This window comes from Conger conger, chromosome 12 (assembly GCF_963514075.1).
Source record: "Conger conger chromosome 12, fConCon1.1, whole genome shotgun sequence".
Lineage (NCBI taxonomy): Eukaryota > Metazoa > Chordata > Actinopteri > Anguilliformes > Congridae > Conger > Conger conger.
The window spans coordinates 43,018,338-43,032,981 of NC_083771.1; positions in this window are offsets into that span (position 1 = coordinate 43,018,338).

Consider the following 14,644-nt stretch of genomic DNA (forward strand, 5'->3'; position numbering starts at 1 on the left):
TGAAGGTAGAAATGAAGAAAATGAGTCTAACCATTTATTTCAACAATCCATTTAATTTGAAAGGGCTATTAAAAGATGCCCTGTGCTATACATTTAATCTCAGAGCACTTAACAGGTTTGACAGATGAAAGAGAAGCATGTGGCGTAAGAAGCAGAATTTAAAATGACTACAGTGGCAATCATGATCGTGTATCAACACTAAAGCACTCTCATGACAAGACAGTAACTCCGTTGTTTTAAGGATGCATGTATCCTGTAGCCAGTCAAAGCCTACTTTTTTTTTTTTTTTTTTTTTTCAGTGGTGGGGAAAGAAACCTTAAAATCGCTGTACTTCATTTCGATAGGCTGTCTGAGACTACTTGCTAATGGTGGTTCTCAATGTATGTGAAACTCCTCATTCATGAGATTTAATCAACGTTTCATAGCCTAGTGCTACTAAAGTTTCCCTCTCCATAGCTACAGCAACCTAAATTGATAACATGCTCTGATAATCATTCTGAAGGTGTCTTCACACTGTCGTAGCAAAGCTAAATAAAACAGAAGGGGACTCGATTGTCCTTGGATGACGACATACTCCTTGAGTCTCAAATCCAATGCAAATGACACCGAATTATGGCCTGTGGCAACTGGTTTAGATGGAGATGTAAGGACTGTTGCATACGATCCTTAGGCGCCTGCTTTGATACTCATGAACATGACCTTCCACATTACTGCACTCATTTACCTGCTGTGTGGGTCTATGCATTGAAAATCGATTCAAACCTCCTTTGTTGTCCAATTTTCCACTCTACATCCTGAAGTTGTGTAAACAGACCTTCAGCTCGTCCGTTAAAATGTGCCAACAATGAAATGTTTGAATCATAGTTTATTTCAATGTTATCATATTATAAAATGTCTTAACATAAGAAATTATATTCTTGATTGCACTTTTTATTGCACTTATTTATTATTTATCTGTGTCTTTAAATGGGCTCTAAACAACTATTATAGCCCCTGGCTGGAATAATAATGGTAGTTTTGGCTGAATTGGAGCACCTGAGATTTTTTTTATTTTTTATGTTTGCGTTTGATTTATGTGTGGTAGACAAGGCTGTGTTCTGTGTCTAGAAGTGGAATGCACATTTGAAATGACCTTGTTAACCATCTGTTTTCTCTGTGTAGCAGGCAGTTGTGTGAAATTCACACTGTAGTCAGCATCACTGCAGCTGGGCGAAGTTGAATCATCAGCTCCTCAACTATAAATAGCCCCATTCATCTATCACCATAATTATAATAAAATGTAAAAAGGGCAGAAGGAACAACACAGAAGTTGCAAGTGCAAAAACCGAATGGAAATGTTAATTTCCCGTATAGATGGAGACTTGATGGATGCACTGTTTTGGAAATTCAGTTCATACTGTTGGCAGTTGAAATATTGGGCCTACACTCTGCTCCAAAAAAAGAAAAATCCCTGTGATTCCATAGAAGAACCCTATCTAGTTAAAGGATCCTTTGTTGGGCAAATTAGTTCTTTGTAAGGGCGTAATCAAACTTCACACCTATTTCAGTGGGTTCCATACAGAACTAAAAAGGGTTCCCCTATGGAATCAAGCCAAAGAACCCATTCGGAAGCCTTTTTCATAAGAGTGCGCCGCGCCCGACATTTGTATTCGTCTGTGTGTTTACAGGGCTCGGTCCGCCTAGGATAAGAACTGACCCTGACGTTATGTCAGAAATGATCTTTTCATTATGGCTCCGGTAAACGGTCAACATGGGATTAGATCGACAGGATGCACAATGCATCGCCCCGTGTTTTATTCGGCCTTCAGTGATTGACGACATGGCAGCGCTGAATTATGCGCCTAAGCTTATTTCATAACGCACAATGCACATGGCATCTTTATCGATTCGCGTTACAAACAAAACGTACAGTACGACTCGCGGAGAGATTCTGGTTTCCCTGCATCCCGGCTCGTTCAAGGATAAGCACCTGTTTTCCCCTTAAATAGCCTTGCACAGAATGCCGCTCCAGCCGATGATGATATTCATAAAGGGGGGGATGGTTCATCTGCCCAGAGATGGTAGTATTATAAAATGATCTTTCGGCATAAAAGGTTTTGCAAATCTAATAAGGCAAGAAGGATCAGAGCAACAGATAGAGGGGTGGCTATGCAGAGATTAAACTAGCTACGGGGTGTGCTAATCGAGGCGATGTGACCCGGCACGTACCCATCTGCGACCTCGCATACAGACCGCATCGTTCACCTTTTAATCCGCAAGCAAATGAGGACGGCTAGTCTGTGACTTTAGGGATTTTCATGTTGCAGTGAAGTTGCATTTGATGCCTGAATGTAACTCTGTTCTAAGGCCCTAGCAACAGGATGGACTGGCCAGTCACCGTGCGTAACATGCAGGAACAGGCATGCAGCACATATACGCACTAATGCATGAAGGCATATGTACCATATACTGTGTGGTGCACCATTATAAAGAATGAATGCTGAGGATTGTTTGATATATTCTATTGTTTTAAATGAAGGCCTTGATGTAGGATTAACTGGTGATTTATTTTCTTTTTTTTTCTTTTTTTCAGCAGAATTGTAAATGTCAACACTAAAGTATGCATAGCTGTACTTCATGCATGAAAAGCTTAGTGGCATATGCTGTCTTTGTGCATTATTTAGCATGCTGAATGATTGTCAGTCAATGATAATATAATTGGGTATTATAGTTCAAAATCAGGTGAAACATGTTTTGGCTTTTTAAATGCATCGCTACTGGTGTATGCGTCTGAGAGAAAGGGCAAGCTGTACGGAAGTGCACTACCGCTGTTGCCCAATGGGGGGCAGTCGTGTAACAGAGTAAATTACGATTTCGTGCAAGGCTACAGTTGTCATGGAAAATTGATTTTACAGATGAAAACTTGGATTCTGAAGCGTGTTTTTGTTTTTTTGTTGTTAATAAGTAAGAAACTAAATCCACAGCATTGTTATAGAATGAAGCTCAGGGAGGTTTAATCATTTTTTTCCAGATGAATAAAAATCCTTTGTGGGAACCCCCCCCTTTTTTTTTTTCCTAGATATATTTTTTTATTAATTTTTTTTTTTGGCTTGTTTACCACACCCCCAAATTGAATTGGTGATGAGTCATTGTGAGTGTACAGTCTTGTCTACGGTTTATCCATGGTCAGTGGATCTTGAAAAAATAATTTTCACATTAATTGTACATTTCTGAGTCACAAACCAATGCAAAATATGAGCACTAGCTTTATTAAGGTCACCTGGACCATGTGTTAAACCGAAGTCTGAGGAGTTCTGTTTTGTCTAGTGCTAATTGAGACCTGGGCCAGTTGGATAATGATACTCTGATATCCCAAAATAAACTGGGCCTTCGGCATGGCCTCTAGACAGGCAGTGTCTGTAGGCCAGGGCCGGCAATGATGTGGTAAGATTGGCTGATTTGGCAACCCTCCACTAATTTCTAGGCTGTTGACTAAAAGGGGGGGAGAGGGGGGGGAGAGGAGAGGAGAGGAGAGGAGAGGCGAGAAACCGGTTTTTGCAACATTTAAGGAAAATATAACCTAAAACAAAATCTCTGTTTGTGTGGATAAAATTGGAGCTTAAAGTGCTGGTCATGCCTTGCTTCATAGTGAATGGTACAGCAGTCCCCACAATGTCTGTTGATCTTGGTGGCAAAGGTATATTCTTTGTCCAGATCAACTTTGCAGATGTGATGTGTTGCCAGGGTGAGCTGGGTGCTGTTTGTGTGCTGAATGCTAAAGAGACTCCTGCAGTTAAACTTCCCAGTCCAGGCGTCACAGGCTGTAGTGTTTTTTTTTTTGTTGTTTTTTTTTTACTGTTACTGGATGTTTAGCTGCAATGTTTCCCAGAATCCTCTCCCCCCCTTGTCTTCCGCAACAATCACTCTCAAACTCTCCTCTGCTATATTCTCTCTCAGTCGTGACCATCTTAGGCTCTTAAAAAACCCACTTTCTCAGATCTCTCAGATTAAAGAATAAACTGGAGCCAAACTGAAATGCAGCATTTGAGTGTTCTTCTGAATCCTGTTCTTCCCCACTGTCAGCTTGGGAATAGCCCCTGTGCATCGGAGTGCCTTGAAATAGCAGAGAACATGGAGAGAAAATGGAGGTGTGTGAGACATTGTTTATTTGCTGACTGTGTGAGAATATTAACCCATTGTTTTACTGGGTCACATCAATCTAGTACTACATGTTATTTTTTGATGCAGCGATCAGTTTGTTAATTTAAAACAATATCTCTCTGATCCATTTTCTTTTCTCCTCCAGGTTTGGAGCAATGCAGTATTGAGACTTTGTGATTTTGGTAACTATAACTATATTCCTCAAGGTCATAGCATGGTCATACTGCTTATTTTTGTATTCTTCTACCGCACTCAGAAATGGCGTATCGCAAGAACTTGTCTATCCGCAATTCAAATGTAATGTGGAGGCTACACTGTCCTGATTAGCAGACCACATAAGTGGTTCCATTCTAACCAGTGTTTATGAATGCCGCTGAATGAGGTTGTTAACAATGTCTGGGGATTCTCCAGAGAGCCCGGGCTGAAATAAGGTTTTGTGTAAACCGATCTCACTGATGTCAGGAATGTGAAGATGTGCTAATTATGAACAATGGGCTAATGTGCAGGGAGGTCTAAAGTGAAATGGCCTGGGTAGAGGCTTCTATTAGCTACGGAACAACACGTGTACTGATTGATTACAACCTGAATTCGCGACGCCGCGCTGATGTTCTTGGACCTCAATTACACCCCCCCTCCTCTGCGCTAGTCCTACAGTAGCGTGATAGCATTCTCCCAGGGCGACTCTGATTCTGATACCGAGACCTGCAGCTTGTGTGATGTCCCGAGGGGGGGGGGGGGCTTACCACATTACGCTACCATTGCTGCTACTTTTACAGTGGACACCCATTCCACTCCTCCATTAATCTTACAGTACTTGGAAAAATCAGTGACATGTCAAAGGCCTGATCGGATCCAGGCCCAGTCAGTGCTGCTGAAATTCCATCAGGGAGGCACAATTGGCAAAAGACACTTTGATTGGACAGTGACAGCTGTTGAGCATGATGGTCCTTTCTCCGGTTTTTTTTTTTTTAATGACCAATGGTGCTTCAAACCCATTGGGAGTAAAACTCCCGCACAGGCGGTTGAGGGAAGTTGGTGATTTCCTTGCTGTTTTGTTGAGTCTTCTGGAGACACTGTTTGAGTCTAGAGGTTTCCAGTCCCATTTCTAAAATTGTAAAAGATTGTTCTATCTTTTCCCCCACGGTAGTATTTTTGCTTCCATAGAATGGGGGGGGGGAAATGAGCAACGAAAAACGGTAAGAAAATGTATAGGTGCATCGGCACACTTGCTGTAGCACCAGAAGAACAAACAGTCGTGGCATGGAAGACATTTTGGGTTAATGTCAGAGTTATTTCCAATATCTTTTCATGACATGAATGGAGACTATCCTCTTAATGTTTAACATTTGCATGTGGACCATTTGCCATTTTGTGTGCGTGCATACACACACTCACTCCCGCCTTCCCTTCATGACGAATGGGGTGTGATGAGGTAAATCAAAATGGCCGTTTCTTTCTGCATATCTCAATCTGGGCCCAGAATACGGTCCCAAATGTGTCTGCTATGCCATAAGTCCCCATGCTTTGAAAACATGCCGCCGGCTGTCGATCTCATTACACACACTTCAGACCCCCTCCACGTCGGTGCTAAACGCATGTTGTATGCTCCTCAGCTGTGGTGAGTGCGACGTGGAAGAGCGTACATCTTTGAACATATGCGATGGCACGTGTGCTGAAAGTGACAGCGGGTTGCTGCTGGCAAACAAACAAACTACATATCCTTGTTTGTCGAATAGTGTGGCTGATATTAATTATATAAATAAAATGCTGCGGACGTCCCACAGCTGCGGGTAATTGCTTGCAGAACAGGCTGGTTGTTGGTCTTAGACATGCTTTCTCCATTCTGGAGGGCTAGCGGCCCAGTGAGATTGCAATCTCCCTCAGTGATGCGCTACAGCGCGTTTCCCTGGCGATCGATAAACACAACCTCTGTGCTGCGACCTTGAGGGGAGCCAGGCTTTCTTACCCTCTCTCCTCCCTCTCTCCTCCGTCTCTCCTCGCGGCGGGATGGAGCGGTCTCTCAGCCGTGGAGCAGTCTCCGTCTCCTCCCGGTCTGCTCGTGAGCTCCCCAGCCCCCGCCCCTAGCCAGGCAGCCGGTGGAGGCCTCCGCTTTCAGCTTTTACTGGCTGTTCTCTGGAGCTGTGGACTCGTGGGCTGAAATGGTTGTCTTGCCGACTATTCCACGCGTAAATTGAGTACAGCCGTAGGTTAAAGGTTTCTCTGAATGTACTCTAAAGGTACGTCTGATGATAGACATATTTCCGAGGTTTCATTGAGTGGGGGCGTACCTGTGACTACTGTGTCCTGTACTGCTGTCTTAAGCATACTGCAGACTCTCTGACTCATCCTCCATACTATTTTGCCATACTATGCATTTTACTCGTTTCTTACTAGTGGCAACTGCTAACCATTTGTTTTCTGGCACTTTTTAGGCTACTATTAATACAGTTGCACGTTTTAATAATTTACTGCTGCACATGAGATGAATGTTTTTAAAATAATTTGCATGATTTTTTTAGTTCTCCCTGTTTTTCAACAACTTTGCCCTGACTGCTCTCTCTCCAATACTTTCCCTGACAAATATGCTCAGCCTAATTCACGCTGTGATTTCGGCATTGCATAAACCCACAATAAAAAAAAAAACATAACCCTTCCTTCTCATCCTGGCCCCTCCCTTTGTCATTTCCCTTTCAGAAGTCATTCAAATTCACTTAGGCTGTTCTGTGTGAAATCCTCTGAAGCACGCGTCCGCGCGATTTACAGCTCCGGCGTGCTTTGTTTTGGGTGGCGGATGACTCGCCTCATAAACCGTGTCCCATAAATCCGAGGACGGCTGCGTCTCCGTCTCTGAGCGACGCGTCACCCTGGCGGATGTCAGAAGTCGCGTCCCGTTTCACCCCTCGTGCGGCCCCCTCAAGGACTCTGCTGTCCCCAGGAGTACCCCGTTAAAGTCTGCGTGGGCACGGAGTCCAGAAGGACAGGCCTGCCGCTGGGAACGAACAGCACCGGAGGATGATGGTGCTATGGTCAAAAGTATAGTCCGTAGCCAATCGGAGGGATTTTGCTGTAAGATTGAATCACTGATCCCCCAAAACGTTCCGGTCTCTGTCCGGTATCCACCCAGCCTAATTTAGGAAGAGGAGTAGATGTGGATTATCCATAAATGTATCAGACAATCAGCCCTGGCTTTTTCCTTCCTTGCTGTCATATCTTCATTTAAAATCTGTGCTGACCTGTATAGGATTACATGTGAGTCCAGATGTGATTGGGATTCTTTGAAATGTGTACATTTCTGTCCGAGGTTAATACTTAAGAACTTTTATTTTTCTTAATCCAGATGTCCTCCTTTTCCCAGAAATATACTTGTTTTCAGGAGAGGCTGTTCATAATAATACGGTCTGTGTGTAAGTGTATGTCTCAGAAAACTGGCTGTTTTGGATTGGGCTGCCCATAATCTGGCCTGACAAAACCGGCTTCAAATTAGCTAATTGGTGTTTGTTTTTTCTTAGTCTAACACTGTGGAATTTTCTATAGGTAGCTGTAGTCGTGGCCGTTGTATGATTTAATTACATTTACAAATTGTCTATTTTAAAAGCTCATGCACGTTACACATGTAAACATCTGGTCAGACTAAGAGGCTTCATTTGTAGGCTGGGCCTGATTTGTCTAAATGGCTAATGCATATGAACGTCAGTATTTGCATGGCACCCGCCGGCATGCATAATAAACGGCATAAATGAATGCTGAGGTTTACACAAAGGATGCACGCCTCGGTCATTTTAAGAGCCCCATATTCTGAAAGAAGTCCCCCTAATAACGATTTTGTCCTAGAAAAAGTCATATTGCGTGAAGCACATTGCTAACGTTACACACATGGCCTCTTTAGTCATATGACTCTACAATCTTTTTCACTGAACTGTCCTGAGCCCTGTTAGTTGTTAGAAAGAATAGAAAGTTCATATTGTGTTGTATTGCCAATTTATTACATGAGAACTGATCAAATTAAAGGCAAATCAAGACACCGCTAATTGGCTAAAGTGTGAACACATGGTCACTGAAACTATCAATTTGTTTGATAATGAAGAATTCAAAGACAAAGAAAATAAGTCATACCTGCATTGTACTAACACAATTTAATTTAACGGTAAGCAATGAGGAACATAATATTCAAGTCTGGGGGCTGTGGTGGCCATTCAGAAAGGTATGCTTTGGATCATTGTCTTGCTGGAATACCAAACCTCTCCAACTTCATTGTCTGGACTGGCCTTTGAACATTAGCCTCTAGAATTTATTCATATTTGGTGGAATCCATTCCACAATATTTATTGTGCCCCACACAACCCGAAAGCATAATGGCTCCACCTCCATGCTTCACAGTTGGCAAGGTGTTCTTTTCTACTAAGGCTCACCCATTTTCCTCCAAACATACCTTCTTTGGTGGTGGCCAAAAAGTTCACGTTGTTCCAGAAGGCTTCAGGCTTCTCAATGTTTTTTTTTGTTGTTTTTTTTTGCATACTTCAGATGCATCATTTTGTGTTGGTCGTACTTTCTGGCAAGGTCTTTGTCTAAAGTACATTATATCGCTGTCCTGTGAACAGCTAGACCTGTGTCTGCTATTCTCTTTTTGCAGCTCTTTTGCAGTGATGTATGGGTTCTTCTGAGCATTTTCTAATAATGTTTCTGACCATGGAAATGGGTAGTGTGAAACATTGAGTTTTTGTAGCAGTCTCCTTCTTAGTGGAACTCAATCCTCTTCAGTCTGAAATCCTTGGAGAACTGTTCAGAGGAGCTCACCTGACAGAACAGCCACTGCAGTTGGATACTTTAGAAGGCATGGAGTTACTTCAGAATAAAAGGTTCAGCCCCGGAGCTATACTCCCTGACTCATTGAAGCCCTAACAAGTAAATCACCTGGTTCTGGGCCTTAGGAATCATCTTTTGAAAAAGTAACAAAGAATGATGCAAACGGGTTCTCAAACTTCTGCACACGGCCCTTTTCCTTTCAAAAATAATTTATGAACCGTAAAAAATAGAAATAAAACGCAATCTTGCTTTAAAATTTGCAGAAAGGTCTCGTGTGTACCATTTACAGCTCAGGTTTGCTTTTGGTCACATACAGATTCATTGTAACAGAACATTTAAACCGGGGGTGTCCAAATATTTGCACCCCACTGTAAATCTGCTACTATAAGACTGCTCTGCCTTCAGCATGACTCAGCTTTTCTGTCAGGAAGCATTTGTAGTCTGTACGTAATCTAATTTAAAATGTAATGCATTTTGAATTAGTAAATAAATTATTGACTGTTGTGAAATTAAGCACTGGATTCACATTCAGTTGTTATTGGACTCATATAATGCGTATGTTCAAATATGCACTTGCATATACACTATTTTCTGTATAATATTAGAGACAATTTAGTAGGACAATGTAATGCTATCAAACCTGTACTCTCTTAAAAATAGGTTCTGCAATATTAATGGAGAATTGTGCATGTAAATGTGGTGATGTTTTTATCATACAGTGCACTCATGAAAAATTCCATCTTTATTATCTCTTGCACACATGCCGTGGTAATATCTCTCTCCCGCTGATCGATCAGGAATTCCTCTGATCATTGCCAGTGGAGAAGTGTAGTGTTCTGCATCGTCATTTATATTAGTTCTGATGCATTGCACAAACAGCTTGCTGGCTCCTGAATTTATGGGACCATTGACGCAGCATGCACCAGTACACCATGGCATACTGTTTTGCAGGAAACCAATTACTGGCATCCATATTTTCTCCTGCTTTCACCGGTTATACATTTTCTGCCCTGAAGTTTATAGTTTTTTTTTTTTTTTGTTTTTTTGTTTTTTATCCAAACTGTATTTTTGTTTGAGAACTTTTGTATAGTTTGCGTAGTTCATTCCCACTGTTCGCACAATACGTTAATACGCTGTTAACTAGTAACATCTAGAAGGAAAAAAAGAACTGCAAATCAGAATTGTTCTACTGTACATATGCCTACATGTAGAAACCCTGAAAAATGGTTAAGTTCAAGATGTAAGCACTAGGCTCACAGTTAACAGTAAAGGGATAGCTAGCAATTTGAATTGACAGGGTTGTTCAGTGTGTGCTTTCTCTGGTGATAATGCACAGCACGGTTTCAGTTTACCCTGGCAATCCCAGCTGTACCACCCATGTAGTGATGGAATAATGATGCACCATCTCAAATCTACATATTGTGAAATTGATAGCAGTAATATGGTGTTTTGATCTGGTAATGGGATTGTAAGCATAAGGTTGCTTGATCAAAAGCCTATTTAGGTCACAGGTGATGTACTCTTTCGCAGGTTGCTTTTTAAAGGACAAAGCAAGGAATATGTAAACCGCATTTCCCCCTGGACAAGAGTACCGAATGGTACATTCTTCTCTGACAAGCATTCCTCAGACTCCTCTGCTTTTCCACGACTGCATGTTTCCATAGAAATGTCATTAATAAATTGATACACTTTCATAAAAAGGTATAATGAATCTGAATCTGAATATGAAGCAGGTAAATATCTAGTGTGTGGTGGCCACTGTATGACTGTGCTCCCACCCGTCTCTGGTTATGTAATGCTGACGTCCTACACTAGTCTGGTAGTATACTTATTTAATGTGTCTTTCAGGAGCTAGTCAATGATGTCACTTGGTAATGTCTCGCTCAAGGCTGAAAGGAGGGCAGGCTGAAAGGAGATAATCTCCGTCAAGAATGATTTTTGTTTCGTTCAATGCAAAATGGTTCATCGTTAGATGGTGGTCGAATATATTAAAATGCAGTATGCGTGGTAAAATGCAACATTTGGTCATGTGACTTGGGCATGAATATTTTTTTCTGACACTTTCAGTTACTTTCGTTAGTTTCAAAGTTCTGCATTCGACCGTACAGGTGGTGTCTGACTTGTCCATTGTAATTTGAGCATTAACAAAGGTTTTAACGATGTTCAAGGTAAACTTAGCCATCTCACCAGGGACTGAAAACAAGAGAATTTCCCTTTAGCCAAGGCTTATGTCTTCATTATGTCACCCAGACTCCTGAATAAGGAGTGTCGGCAATGTTGTGATCATCAGATTATTCAGGTGACCATTAATAATATTAGTTCATAGTTGCCTCATTTCAAGGCCTACCCATCTGCGTCACTTTTCTGAAATTCATTAGCTCCAAGGTTATAGGAGTCTCAGAGAGGCTATAAGGCTTCCGGCACAAAATTACTTTAGCTCCAAAGAAATGAGTCACCAAATAACTGTGTTATTGGCCATTCTTAACTTTGGGGATCTAACTGAAACAGACTTATGAAAGAGGTAATACGATCTCTCTAATCGTAAATGCCCGGATAAAGTGAGGTGGATAATTGCAGGGAATAATGTTTTGATTTTGATTCTGGTTCAGTACACAAACTGAGAGCAACACAATTCGTTAGGAGTGTGAAGGCGAAAGAAATGACCAGAATGAAAAAGAGCCGGCTCATATTTCTGCCTCTCGGTGCACGGTCGTGAATTAATGTGCCCTTTGATTCTTTATAGTCTCTCGCACAGGGATGCCCAGTCGTGCATGCAAGGCCAAGTCTAAGCAGGTTTTCATTCAAACCAATAACACCACCAGCTGATGCCACTGATTGTTCTCCTCTCTGGTTGTACAGTAGCTATGCTAATTGGTGCAATCAGCAGAGATTGGTTTAAATGAAAACCTGAATATTTTTCAGCCCTCCATGGCACATGATTCGGCATTGTTTACTAAGTCAGGGCTGCCCAACCCTGTTCCTGGAGATCTGCTCTCCTGTAAGGTGATTTGTGCCTTAATTTGACATACCTGCTTCTACTAATTAGCAGCTCAACAAGGTCTCTAGCTGTCGCATGAGGTGTGATTTGTTATGGTTGGAGTGAAAAGCTCATATCATCAGGAATGGAGTTGGGCAGCCCTGGTCTAAGCAGTCATCATGAAAGGGCCTTTTTGAAATGACTGAAACAAAATTGCTGTCCTTCGACCTGTATAAAGCCTCCAGGATATGGCTATAGGTCGAACATCAAACACTGCTTCCCTTTCAACAGTGAACATCTGGTCTTGCGGAACTTCTGATTTCCTCCCCACCCACACACACATTTTCCCACCTGAAGTACACGCTTTGGCGAGCTTAGTGGCAGCTAACCGACTGACGTCAGTAAGGTACAGTATTTTTTTCAGTTTATTTTTCCAGCGTAATTACTCCCAGTAAATCCAACCCGGGACACCTGTAAACAGTTTATTGCACCATAACTGAGGCCTGCCCATAAACATTATACTAAAACGCACAGCATGAATTTGTTAATATACTATAGTATATATAATAAATAATTACAGTTTATCCAAAATGTATGCACTTTCTGGACCAAGAATGGCAGTAACCTCAATGTGGATATAATTTAATCTGTCTGGTCTGTAGGTCATGGTGCCTTTCATGAGGATTTGGAGGGAGTTTTGCTTTGCTCTGTCACATCTTCTGTGACTCGAACATGTACCGTATTCCTGCTATGTGCAACAGCCACTCTCTAAGCAACAGCCACTCTCTAAGCTGCCTGCACGCTTAACTTGGATACTGTATTCAACAGTAATCTCCCAACATCATTTCTTTTCTCAAATACAAAGTTGCCAACCCCCACTCCTTTCCTCCATTGTGCCTTTTTTTCCTTATTGACAGACACCCGAGCTAAAAAAGCACTTTTAAGCCTTTTAAACCCCAAAGCTCAGGACTTAAAGCCAAGCTGTTCAGACTGATATGTTTAGTCCATCTGAAATGTACAGTTGATAACGACAGGTCTGCTTGACCTCTGCAGCTTCAACTCGCGTAGATACTCAACGCGAGCCACTATTGCCCTGCAGGTTGCATCAAAGGATGTGCAGGTTGTAAACAAAGTTTATTGCTCTTAATTAAAGATGAATATCATGCCCTTTGGTGTGATGTTATAGTTTTGTGCAGCTTAACATGAATGACTTTTTGATCCCGTAAGGAGGGCCTGTTGCTATAGTGTATACAGGGGGAGCTAGATGTCAATTTATCACTGGTATGGTCTTCTAGAAGATGACTACATCTCTCATCGGTCAGTCACAAAATAAATGAATGCATAATCTCAGGGAAGAGATGGGCCAATGCATGCTATCAGTGCATCACCTATCCATCACATCTTTGTGTTCTATTCTTCACTCAACTTCACTAAACTGACTGAGGGGCTTTTTTAAAGTAAAAGGAAAATTTATATAATTTGTATACTTTTTGCCTGAATGTTATTTATAATGTTGTATTATTTAACTGTGTCATTACAATGACTGAAGCTTTCTGATTGGTCCGTGACGATGTTTGGCGCGCACTCATGTTACTTGAACAGGAAGTTAAGAATGCATTTGTTTTTGTTTTCCAAAAACTAAATCTAAAGTCTGGGAACTATACAGACAGTTAAATGTTTGGCTTATAGTAGTTACACACTCTATGGGCTAGGCCAGGGATCGGCAACCCAGGTCCTTGAGAGCCACAGGGTGTGCTGGCTTTCGTTGTTACTTGGCATTAATTGATCAATGAAAGCCGTTGATTACACAGTTAACTCACCTCACCTGGTTTCTTGGGTCTGACTCGGTTGCTTATTTTAAGGTGGAGAAGAAAGCCAGCACACCCTGCGGCTCTCCAGGACCAGGGTTGCCGACCCCTGGGCTAGGCTGAACTTAAGTGTTGCCTCTAACGGGTTGCCTGATGACTGTCCTGTGTCAGAGTGGCACCAATCTGTCAAATTCCAGTGTTGTCTGCTGTGGGGATAATGAGGTGAAGTTGTCTTTTCATAGCTAAATGTTATAGAAAACCATTTTTGTATACTCGCATTAGCTAATGTAAATGGTAAATGGTTGGCATTTATATAGCACCTTTATCCAAATCGCTGTACTATTGATGCTTCTCATTCACCCATTCATACAGGCCTTCACACACCAAAGGCGATTGGCTGCCTGTTTGGGTTAAATGTTCAAACCAACCTAGCTAAAAAAAAGTCTAACCCAGCTGCTGAGTCAAATGAACCCAAGGCGTGTTCTGTCCAATAGTAACTATATGGTCAAAATTTTTAACCAGGCTTTTTTGGAGTGCCTTTCTGTGCAAAGCAGCAATACTTTAAAAAACATAAATAGGTGCACTTTTCAAAATGAATAGTTTGATATGTTGCATATTTATGAAAATGACCTTTGGGGCTGAGAGTGTTGCTGAAATGTGATGTCATTAGGTGCTGTCCTCCCCACAGTCCTAGCTGTGCAGCATTTCTTGTTGTTATATTCAGAACAGAAAAAAACAAGTACATTCACACATTGGGGTCATTCTGCGAAAGAATAGCCAATCAGTAACTCTGTGAAAAATCAGCCAGAGGTGTGGGGGCTGACTACTGCGATTTTGCTCAAAACTTTGTGGAAATGTTCTTTATCTATTCAATAGAGAACATGCGTTTGTGTTGATTTTGGAGCGTCATATTCAT